This window comes from Somniosus microcephalus, chromosome 9 (genome assembly GCF_052327205.1).
Source record: "Somniosus microcephalus isolate GS21.2 chromosome 9, FLI_Smic_1.0, whole genome shotgun sequence".
Lineage (NCBI taxonomy): Eukaryota > Metazoa > Chordata > Chondrichthyes > Squaliformes > Somniosidae > Somniosus > Somniosus microcephalus.
In genome coordinates this window covers 210940690-210952898 of record NC_140995.1, presented here as the reverse complement: position 1 = coordinate 210952898, position 12209 = coordinate 210940690, and the positions used below count along the sequence as shown (strand labels likewise).

Genomic DNA, 12209 nt, shown 5'->3' with positions numbered 1-12209 from the left:
TACCGTTGCCAACGGTAGAAGAGGCACCTACAGTAGACCCAGTGGAGATGTTCCACTCTACCATAGTCGAATGTCTACCAGTAACAAATTCTGCCATTGAAAGGGAAACGAGAAATGACCCGACTCTCTCACGAGTCTACGATTTAACAGTGAAGGGATGGCCAGCACATGGCAAACCACTGTTGCCAGCATTCTCGCCAAGAAGAGAACAGCTGTCAGTGTGCCGAGGAACCTTGCTGTGTGGATCCAGAGTGGTGATTCCACCCAAACTCCAGGATAAAGTGCTAAAGGAGCTTCACGAGGGGCATCTGGGTGGAGTGAAAATGAAGAACCTAGCCAGGGCGTTTGTATGGTGGCCAGGTATCGATGGAGACATCGAAGAAATGACCAAGAGCTGCCTAGGATGCCAGAAGGTCCAAAACGCTCCACCACAAGCCCCTCTACATCCATGGGAGTGGCCCTCATCTCCATGGCAAAGGGTACACATCGACTTTGCTGGTCCATTTATGGACTCAATGTTCTTAATCGCAGTTGATGCACACTCCAAGTGGCCGGAGGTAATAAAGATGTCCTCCACCACCACGGAAAAAACCATCACAGTATTAAGGACCATATTTGCCAGGAATGGGCTGCCTGAACAGATCTGTTCTGATAATGGACCGCAATTTGTGTCCGAAGAATTCAGGAAGTTCTTAAAAAACAATGGGGTTAAGCACTACACGTCCGCCCCATACCATCCCGCCACCAATGGATTGGCTGAAAGGTTTGTCCAGACCTTCAAGAAGGCCATAAAGGCCATGGGTAATGAAGACATAAAACTTCAGCATAAGGTAGATAATTTCTTGTTTGCATACAGGAATGCAACACATATGGTTACAAACCAAACTCCCGCCATGATGTTCTTCAATAGAAGCCTAAGATGCCGGCTGGATTTGATCAAGCCAAACATCAGAAGGGACATGGAGAACCGGCAATGTCAAGGCATGAATGAAAGGCCAACTAGAACCTTCCAGATAGGTCAACAAGTTTTGGCCCGGGACTACCGTACCGAGAAATGGCAGCCTGGAACTATTTGCACACGACTTGGACCGCTGATGTATACCGTGGACATTGGAGAAAGCATAATAAGGCGCCATGCTGACCAGATCATAGAGTCATCTGAAAAGGGACAACCTACACCACAACTCTATACGCCTAATGATGAAGTAGAGATACCCATAGTATCTACCTCCGATCCGGTGATACTGGAGCAGATGAACCCGACACTGGCATTCAAGCCGAATCAGCCTTGCCAAAAGAACCTACTACACCACCAGAAACTACTACACCACCGAGGCGTTATCCAGACCAAGTCAGGAAGCCTCCAGAGAGACTGACTTATAATTGATTAACTGCAGCAATGTGTAGATTATTGTTCTTGTAACATGTAATTAATGATTACTTAAAATATTATGTACTGGTTGGCTAAAAGGGGAGGAATTGTAGTGTATGTGCCTTTAAGAGCCCCCTGTGTACTGTAATGCCGGTAATGGCCACTCAGGCTATATAAGCCTGGATATTGTGTTGTATCAGTCAGTTCACCTCCAGACTTTGTTCAGTAAACACCTGTGAAACCAACTCCTGCCTTCAGTGTCTCTATTAACACACGGATACAACAATACTGTGACCGGTCTCCTGCTCCCCTTTATCCAATGGTCTTCTTGCTTTTCACTTTATATTTGCCTATAAGGTGACTTACCCACTTTAACCCCTATACATTTCTTAACTTATACGAGAGTATATTTGGTACAAAATGGGGGGGGGGGGGGGGGGGGGAAATATAAAGCTGTGTTCTCCCTCAAAGCCTCCTTGAAAAAGTGCAACATCCCCACCGACACCTGCGAATTCTTGGTCCAAGACCGCACAAAGTGGAGAAGTATCCGGGAAGGCGCCAAACATCTCGAGTCTCTTCGCTGGGAGCAAGCGGATGCTGAGCGCACGTCAACCCAAGCACCCCATCCGCCCGCCCCTTCAACCACCGTCTGCCCCACCTGTGACAGAGACTGTAGGTCCCGCATTGGACTCATCAGTCACCGGAGAACTCATTTTTCATGTGGAAGCAAGTCATCCTCGGTTCCGAGGGACCACCTAAGAGTAAGAGAGAGATTAAAGAAGGTACATGTACCCCCTATTTAGATTTAGAATCAGTTCCATTCAGTTTTCTTAACTGAAGTAGATTACCGAGTCTGCATTTATGATCGCTTTCGAGTCAGACTGCAAGTTCACCTTTTTTTAAATTTTAAAGTCTGCAGCAAGGACTTGCTAAATATGTGCCTCCAATTCTCATCCTTCATACATTTTTACACACTTTGCCGATGCTGTCCCTTCGTTGATATACGCTTGAGAAGTGCACTTTAATTTACCGTTAAGCCATCGGGGGGGCTTACACTCGGATTTCTGTTGCTGGAGAGATGGAACTGTCACCTGTGGAATGCAACTGATTAAGTTTGAATGGGGTAAGCTGTGGTATTAGATTCATGGAGATGTCACAGCTTTCTCTGGTCAGTCCTCCCTCAGCTGATTCAATTAGCTGGGTAAAGGCCAGGAAGGCTGTGGATTGTATGTGGTCTGTTGGGAGAAATGGACTAAATGTCCTTTTCTCATCTATGTTCTTAACCAATCTATGAGGCAGCAATAAAATACTTTTTTTTAAAGGTAATGTTGCTTAGCTGGTCAGTCGGTGTACATCATGTGAATGGAGGATATTTGGAATATTGAGAGTTTTGGACACATTGGGCCAGAAATTCCAGAACGGGGCTTGCAGCGCGTGCAAGCCCCGTATTTGCACTTACCCCGCGCTCCTGCCGATCAGCTTCTGGGACGCCTGAACTTGGAGAAATAGAAAGCACATTCCCGGGCAGCGTATGACGTCACGCCGCCCAGGAGTGCAGCCAGCGCGGACCCAGGAGCGTGCAGTGTAAGTGAGACACGCCCCTTGAGGTCTCAGTTTCACTGGACACGCCCCCAATGTTTCTGTCAAGCTGCTTTGCTTTTTTACATGCAAAGCAGCAGTTTAAATAGGTTTTTGGAAGTTTTTTGAAGATTTTGGTAACTTTTATAAACTTTTTAAAATGTTTACATTATTTTGAGTAATCTGAAGTAGTTTTAAAGAGAATTAAAGCAATTTAAAGACTTTTAAAAGCCCTAAAAGAATTTTTTTAATTCCATTTATTTATTTAGCAATGTCGTCGTCATACGTGTCTTCACACTGTTCCCTTTGGGGAACTGTATGAAGTGGTGGAAGGATTTATGGCCGTGATTAACGCTCATTCCGTGACCGTAACCATCTTTGAACCAGCCATTAGGGCGGTTAGTCCTATGGCGGGAGGGTTTTACGGGCTCCCACAAGCTATACAAGGAGGGGGGGCCACCCACACCCACGGACGCAAATATCCCACTGGATGTCAACCCAGAATTTAGAGCCGGAGCCCCGACTCCACTTGCCGGGACTGTCTGGAGCGGGGTTCGAAACCCTACCCTGATCTGGCCCAGCGGCGGGGATCCTACCGCTATGACAAACGCCCAATCCGATTAGCAACGTGAAGTGGCAGCATAGGGCTCCAGTCACGGGAGGGAAAAGGCGCAGGAAACGTATGGGTGTCACCTTTTGTGCGGAGTGGGCCTTTTGCGTAGCAGTAAGCATCCCCGCCGCTGGGCCAGAAGGAGTAGGGTTTTGAACCCCACTCCAGACAGTCCCGGCAAGTGGAGTCGGAGCTCCAACTTTAAATTCTGGGTGGACATCCAGCGGGATACTTGCGTCCGTGGGTGTTGGTGGCCCTCCCCCCCCTCAGATGGGTTGTGGGAGCCCGTAAAACCCTCCCGCCATAGGACTAACCACCCTAATGGCTGGTTCAAAGATGGTTACGGTCACGGAATGAGCGTTAATCACGGCCATAAATCCTTCCACCACTTCATACAGTTCCCCAAAGGGAACAGTGTGAGGATACGTCCGATGATGACCTCTTGCGCAATGCACCTCCTTGGACCCTCAGTCGCAGATGCGAGGGGGCAAGTCGTGCAAGTGTTAAATTTTTTATTTTATTGACATGTAAAATGTTGGCCCAATAATTCCCTTCCAAATGCGCTAGTACGGTCGGGGTACTTACGCATCTGGCCGGATGAAATGCCGGTTTTCAGCATGCACAGTGCATGTGGGGAAAACCGGCATTTCCTGTCCTCTGAACGAAGGGGTTCAGAGGCAGAACGCGTGCGGCTGCACATGCAGCGCGTGCGCAGTATAATTCGCCGCTTTCATTAATGCTTTCAGTGAGGTCCAGTCATTACAACTTACACATGAAAAAAGCATGGGTACAGTTGCTACAGAGGCTGCGGAGGAAGATATTTCTTATCGTGGAGCTTCTGAAAGTATGTATGTCTGTATATATTCCTTTGCGTGTTATGTATATATTCCTTTACTTATGTGTATGAATGTATTATTTAATTATGACTTTCAGAGAAAGTAACTTATTGGAAAATCATAATTAAAAACATACATTCATAGTAAAGGAATATAAAACATACATACATATACGTAAAGGAATATATGTGGACATACATACATAACTCATTCTCACATTCCATTCACACAGCCACAATTGCTCCTTCTACCTACCGTTCTGAAAACCGTTTAAAAAAAAAAAAAAATTTTAACTTTAAAACTTATTTAAAATTTCTTAAAATAACTTCCCTCCCTTTCCCAAACAAAAATATTGCATTTCAAAAGCTCCACGATAAAATATATCTTCCTCCGCAGCCAATGAACCACTTTACACTTGCTTTTTTTCAGTGTAACTTCTAAGGACTTAACCTCACGGATTTCATGAATGAAATCCACGAAGTTCACTGCGCAAGCGCTGCCTGTGCAGTCGCACGCGCTCGAGGTCTGGAAATGCCGGCGTTCCCCGCATGCGCTGTTCATGCTGAACGCCGGCATTTCCAACGGCCAGAAGCGTGAGTAAGCCGACCGTACTCACGCTTCTGGCCTGGAATTTCTGGCCCATTGTACAAACTGACTGAAATATCAGTTTGAGAAAAATGTTATCTGCATTTTAGTGAAAGCTGTATTCAGTACAGCCCTGACAACAACAATCAATTAAACAAGACCTGCTAAGGCACATTACTGTAAAAAAAAAACGGCTTTTATTGCAGAATCATAGTCATGTACCACTACGGAGGAAAAAACATTCAGTGCATTTTTTTCAAGTTGAAGTCAATGCTTCCGTCAAAAGAAACCGAAACGCACTGCGAACTAAATAGCAGCTTCATACAACGTGCCTCCGACAGACTCACATGGGCCACATTATGGAATAATATGAGCTCCCCAAGCAGTCACTTTCTGGATACCATTGCTGGGAGCAAAATAATATTGCTGGATTTACCAGCAATGGGTGAGGTACACAACATTTTTCATTCCTCAATAATAAACATGGTACAGAATGAGTGATGCTAACTTTTACCATTTGCTAAACCAATTTAATACTTCCAGTCTAGATATGATATTATGCACTAGATATCTTCAGGTGTGCAGATTGGAAAAATATCAATATATAAACAATAAGGCATCCGAAATACAAGATACCCGATTTCCCGCCGCTTACTGCCCGGTTTTGGGTGGTCGTGCCGGAACTCCGCTGACACAGTTTCCGGTGGGCGGGACAAGGGGCAGTGAAAGCGACAGTATGTGACTCGGAAGTCGTGGAAAGGCCACAGTTATATAAAGAAAGGTAGGCTTTATTTCAGGTTTTTCTTTTTTCCTGTGCTTTTTTTCTTGCTTAGGCTCTCATGAATTTTTGTGCCAGTTGTTCCTATTTATTTATATTTGGCCCCCAGCACCATTATTGTACTAATGGATTTCTGGATCAATGACAATCTCCCTATCTGACATGTTTGGAAAAAGGGAAGGATCTGCGGCGGGAAGCCAGGAAACACTGGAGATACTCCATGCCAAGACCCTCCAGATCTGAAAACTAAGAAGAAAAAAAGACTTGCATTTATACAGTGCCTTTCACTAGACATCCCAAAGCGCTTTACAGCCAAAGAAGTACTTTTGAAGTGTAGTCACTGTTGTAATGTAGGAGACACGACAGCCAATTTGCGCACAGCAAGTTCCCACAAAATGTTGATTGAGGGATAAATACTGGCCAGGACACTGGGGAGAAATAGTGCCATGGAATCTTTCACGTCCACCTGAGGGAGCAAACAGGGCCTCAGTTTAACATCTCATCTGAAAGACAGCACCTCCGTCAGTGCAGCACTCCCTCAGTGCCGCACTGAAGCGTCAGCCTAGATTTTGTGCTCAAGTCTCTGGAGTGGGACTTGATCCAACAACTTTCTGACTCCGAGGCGAGTGTGCTACCCACTGAGCCACAGCTGACAAAGGTTAACATTCCTCACTTTGACAGCAGACCTGAAGGCTCAACGAAGACATGTGAAAATCCAATTAACCCCAATGTTGGATACTTCCTTGGAAAATACCATAATCACAGTGTGTTGTGTTTTCAGTGGCAGTGCATGAAGGAAAGCATGTCAGGATGACCAAAAGCATAGCTTGATTGATCGCACCTGTTGAGATGCCACCACTCATTTCTGTCGGCTGTGACACACCTACCCGCAAATCGCCATGGGGGAATATGTCTTCTCAGGGTCTGAGTCAGCAGAGAGGAAGATGCAGAGCTGCGCCATCTACTACAAGTAAGCCTGCAGCTATCATGCGACATAGGGCTGCCACATCCAATGGCAGCTGCAGTCAACTGTGACCTGAATCTTGGCTCTGCATCCTTGCAGGCATGCTATAATGCTGACTTAAGAGGACAGTGTCATAGGCAGCACAGAGCATCACCATCCTCTCAACCACCTCATGCAGCACCACCTCTGCTTCAGCAGTCATCAAACAAGGGGTAAGGGCTGCTTCATTACTTGCCTGCAGACTTTTACCCATCACTCTGGCTTTCCTTTCCTTTTATCTTTGCCTATCTCTTCTTAGTCTACTTCAGCTTTGGCAGAGACTGCTAATGAGCTGACAAGTCCTCTGAGGCTCTCAGAATTGTCACCCTATTACATAGAAACATTCGGCCCCTCGAGCCTGCTCCGCCATTCAATGCGATCATGGCTGATCATCCAAATTCAGTACCCTGTCCCTGCTTTCTCCCCATATCCCTTGATCCCTTCAGCCTCAAGAAATATATCCAACTCCTTCTTGAATATATTTAATGAATTGGCCTCTACTGCCTTCTGTGGTAGAGAATTCCACAGGTTCACCAATCTCTGGGTGAAGAAATTCCTCCTCATTTCTGTCCTAAATGGCCTACCCCTTATCCTTAGACTGTGACCCCTGGTTCTGGACTCCCCGATCATCGGGAACATCCTTCCTGCATCTAGTCTGTCCAGTCCTGTCAGAATTTTATAAGTTTCAATGAGATCCCCTCTCATTCTTCTAAACTCCACCGAGTACAAGCCCAATCGACCCAATCTCTACTCATACGTCATTCCTGCCATCCCAGGTATCAGCCTGGTGAATCTTCGCTGAACTCCTTCCATGGCAAGAACATCCTTCCTCAGATAAGGCGACCAAAACTGCACACAATACTAAAGATGTGGTCTCACCAAGGCCCTGTACAACTGCAGCAAGACATCCTTGTTCCTGTACTCAAACCCTCTCGCTACAAAGGCCAACATACCATTTGCCTTCTTAGCCGCCTGCTGCACCTGCATGCTTACCTTCAGTGACTGGTGCACAAGGACGCCCAGGTCTCGTTGCACTTCCCCTTCTCCCAATCTATTGCCATTCAGATAATAATCTGCCTTCTTGTTTTTGACACCAAAGTGGATAACCTCGCATTTATCCACATTATACTGCATCTGCCATGCTTCTGCCCAATCACCCAACCTGTGAAAATCATACTGGAGTTTCTCGGCATCCTCCTCACAGCACACACGCCCACCCAGCTTTGTGTCGTCTGCAAACGTGGAGATATTACATCTAGTTCCCGCGTCCAGATCATTAATATATATATTGTGAATATCTGGGGTCCAAGGTCCCAATATAATTGTGACATTACCCTTAAATTGTCCCCATCCCTTTAAATTTCACATAAGCAATTCTCCGCTCACACCATTCATTTGCTCCCTACATCTCTCCAAATCTTCACCGTAAGTTATGTCAGGGATCTGACCACGGAAACTGGTGCAAACAACACATTTCCATTTTAGTTAAAAACCTATCAATACCCATTCGAGTTTAAACTACGCCAAGAGCAGAAGATTTAGGCTACGGTATTTAAATACACCCTTTGCTGGTTCTTCACAGAAAGTATTTCTTTAAGAGGTCCTTCCTTAAATCCCAAGTACTGAACGTCTAGCAAAATATTTGCTTAAACTCCCATAATATATATATATTTGTTAAACAAACAGAAGTAAAGTTATTTAAATGAAATTTTCCATTTGCTCTTCCAAAACAAACACATATGTTTTGATAATTGTCAATGTGGTAGGAAAGACAAAGCCTACGGGTTTATTTTTACTGGGGCTGTTGCTTTGGAATTTTGTTATTTTAAAATGAATACATTTGGTTTTGTTCTGCTGAGGTTTCAAACCTTGCATTTATTCCTACAAAACAATGTTTAAACTGGGAAAGCTTAATGGAGTCAATTCTGTGGTCCTGTTGCAGTGGGGATACTTTGGGGAAATGCGCCAGGGCAGTGACACTGGGCAGCTTTCTCCTGCTATTCACTGGGAAAGGACGTGAAAATACTCATCACACTGACAGATACACAAGTCATCTGTTTGATATGTGCGAGGAGCACATTAGCTGATATTACAGAACTAGCCAGGAATAAGCCACAAGCCTAACAGATGAGGGCAGCGGTAACTTTGCCAACCGCCGGTGATGCCGTGCCTATGTTGTCATCTGGTTGCAGGTGTCCTTGCCGCAGATCACAAGGCGCTAAAATTGGTTTCCTGATGGTCCAGAGGAAGCAGAGGGTATTGTCCTTAGTCATAGAAACATAGAAAAATAGGAGCAGGAGTAGGCCATTCGGCCCTTCGAGCCTGCTCTGCCATTCATTCAATATGATCATGGCTGATCCTCTATCTCAATACCATATTCCTGCTCTCTCCCCATAACCCTTGATGCCTTTAGTGTCTAGAAGTCTATCTACAGGAAACTTTGTGTTATCCGGAGGCTAAATGTCCGGCAAGCTCGAGCCACCGGCAAAAATCAGGAGCTGGTTTGTTAGGTTTTTTTCTTCTCATGGCTTTTTTTTTTTTCCAACAGTCAGGCTCTGCAAAGTCTCTGTAGCTTAGCAACAGCTTCAGAGAGACGCTTCCAAGGTACGGGCTGACTGTTTAGAAGCTGTTGCTAAGCAAGTGTGTTTGTTGTCAGATACGGAGATGAAAAGCTCCGTATGCTTCAACATTAATGCTGGTGTGTCCGGCAGTTTTGAGGGAATGGCAACCGCTCGGTCCCGTCGGTGCCGGATAGCACAAAGTTTCCTGTATCTAGTTGGTAGGCAAGAAGGCGGCAAAGATGGTCCAGTGTATGCTGAGCTCTTTGGTATGCCTCCTTTCATCACCTCAACCATGAAATACTGTATGAGGCACTTTAAAAATCAACTTGATTTAAGCAGAAAAAAATTCCACTCAATTTTTTTCTCTAAAACATTACTAAAAATGTTAGAAATTTGGAATTTTTAAAAATAAAACACAGCACTAAAAAGATACTCTAAATGCAGCAAAAGACAAAACATCCCCAGTAAGAGCTCCATCATTCCAGAGCTCCCATTACAATGGGTGCTGAAGGAAATAAAGAGCAAACTCAGTATTCGTTTACAGTACATATTCTTGCAATAAATCTGGGGCTTTAATAATACTAAAGTACAAAATGGAAACACTGTTCTCCAGCACATAAAACGCAGAGTGCTGAATTGTAGTACAGTATGAAATGAATGCACTGGTGACTCTCACAATTTGTGGCATCCTCCCCCCTCGGTCGTGCCTTTGGCGAACTGCTCTCCTGCACACAGCACAAAATTGGCCCCAGTGCTTTTTTTTAAATAAAAGAAGAAGCAAGGGTATGGTAAAGGATTAAAAGAACTTCAGCCCTGCATTGTGTGAAACTGGTCAGTAGCATAAAGATACACGTCACACTGCTATACAGAAGTGTATGGAGAAAACACTTCTCATATCAGCATATGGCAACATTGAACAACTTGTTGTGTGAGTGCTAAAATCACTTCATGTCTGGCTTTTACCTCGTGTACCTTGTCCTTTTCAATGTCACTAAAAATGGTCTTGCAGAGAGGACACTTACGCAACTGATAAGGTTCCTATTAAAATAGAAGTGCCCCCATTTTGCTGCATAGAATTTACAGTATTCACTTCTCTAAGCTATTTGAATCGGCACTTGACCATTTAGTAGAATACACGCAGAGCATTTCTGAAAGGGAAAGAATTCCCTTCCACATTCCCCCCTGTTTTGTTCAGTTAGTAAAGAAAGAAAAAAGACAGGCTTGCATTTATATAGCACCCTTCACTACCACCGGACGTTTCAAAGCGCTTTACAGCCAATGAAGTACTTTTGAAGTGGAGTCACTGTTGTAATGTGGGAAAGGAAGGAAAGGAAGTATTTGACATTTCTAAAGCAGTGACTGACAAATTCTTTTTAAAAACACACCTAAAACTTCTGTTGAGTTCAGATCTGGCCAAGAAAAAAAAAGAGAGAGCATTCTCTCTCAGTGCCATGATATAATGATCCGGGATGACTAAGGCCCTTTGTGACAATCCTTGGAGCCTCCCCAAAAATCTAAATACAGGTGATGGCTATATGGTAGATAGAGAGAGTCCTTCTTACACAAAGAACTTGCCCTACATAAGAACAAAGGCTGGACTGAAAGCTGGCTCATGATAGCAACTCATGCCCTTTCACTGAGATAGCAACTCATGCCCTTTCACGGAGATAGCAACTCATGCCCTTTCACAGAGATAGCAACTCATGCCCTTTCACGGAGATAGCAAGTCATGCCCTTTCACGGAGATAGCAAGTCATGCCCTTTCACGGAGATAGCAAGTCATGCCCTTTCACGGAGATAGCAAGTCATGCCCTTTCACGGAGATAGCAAGTCATGCCCTTTCACTACAGGTGCCACCACATCCCTCACCCAAATTGCCATGGAGGGAAGCGGACGTTCATTTTGAGGTTTCTACTTGGCTCAACCGTAAACTCCTCTAGCACCTCTTTCTCTACCACATTTCCCACTTTGCCTTCAAGATCAACATTTGCTGTCTTTCCCCCACCCATGGTGCCTTCCTTGCTGAAGCCTCCCGCCCTTATGTCTTCACTCAGCAGCAAGCTTCCAGAGTTCCTCATCCTCAGCAATTTTAACCTCAACCTCTACATAAACTCTTCCACCGACATCCATGACAAACCCTTCAATGTTACTATCACAAGACCTCATCTGCTCTAAGGTCATGCTCACCGTCGGGGCCACCACTTCTTCATCTCTTTCATCATACACACTTCATCCTGTCCTCTAATCTCTATACTTTATCCTTCTGCCACTGGAAAAAAAACTTCCTCCCGATTCCCTTGCTATCTCTCAAATTTCTCTCCTGTGGCCTGCCACCTACACTGATAGTGGTACCTCTAATAATCTACTCAGTAAATGTCTTACCTCTACATTCCCTAACAATGCATCTTACTTCAAAATTCAGAATACCCTACAGTTTTCCATTTCCAGCTGTCCTGGTGTCCTCTGAGTAAGACTGCCAACGTAATATCAATCAATGTTGAACTTTGGGCCGTTTCATGTTCTAAACACACTAACTAGAAACTAAATTAGACTGCTCAAACTCAATTCAGTTAAATTTCTCATAATGTTCAAAAATAAATGCCTCTTGCAGTCATCAGAGAGAAAACTCTCATCTTAGATGTGACATGACCTCCTTGTATTTCATTGGCTGTAAAGCGCTTTGGGACATCCTGGGGTCATGAAAGCCGCTATATAAATACAAGTCTTTCTTTTGCTGAAAGCGAATCGCTACAAGTATCTCTCTTCCTGTCCCAATCACTCTTTATCCTCATGTTACTTTGTCTTAGGTGGACTTCCCTGCTCATGATTGATTTTGGCTGTTTTTCACATGTACACATACTTGGACAATATATGAATCCACCCTGT

The 12209-nt window shown here is 44.6% G+C and overlaps 1 protein-coding gene across 4 annotated transcripts in view; it reads right to left on the bottom strand.

Moving 5' to 3' along the window:
* Positions 1-12209, bottom strand: part of mrps5 (mitochondrial ribosomal protein S5) — a 174741-nt gene that overhangs the window by 103011 nt on the left and 59521 nt on the right. The gene's annotated exons all lie outside the window — the stretch shown is intronic.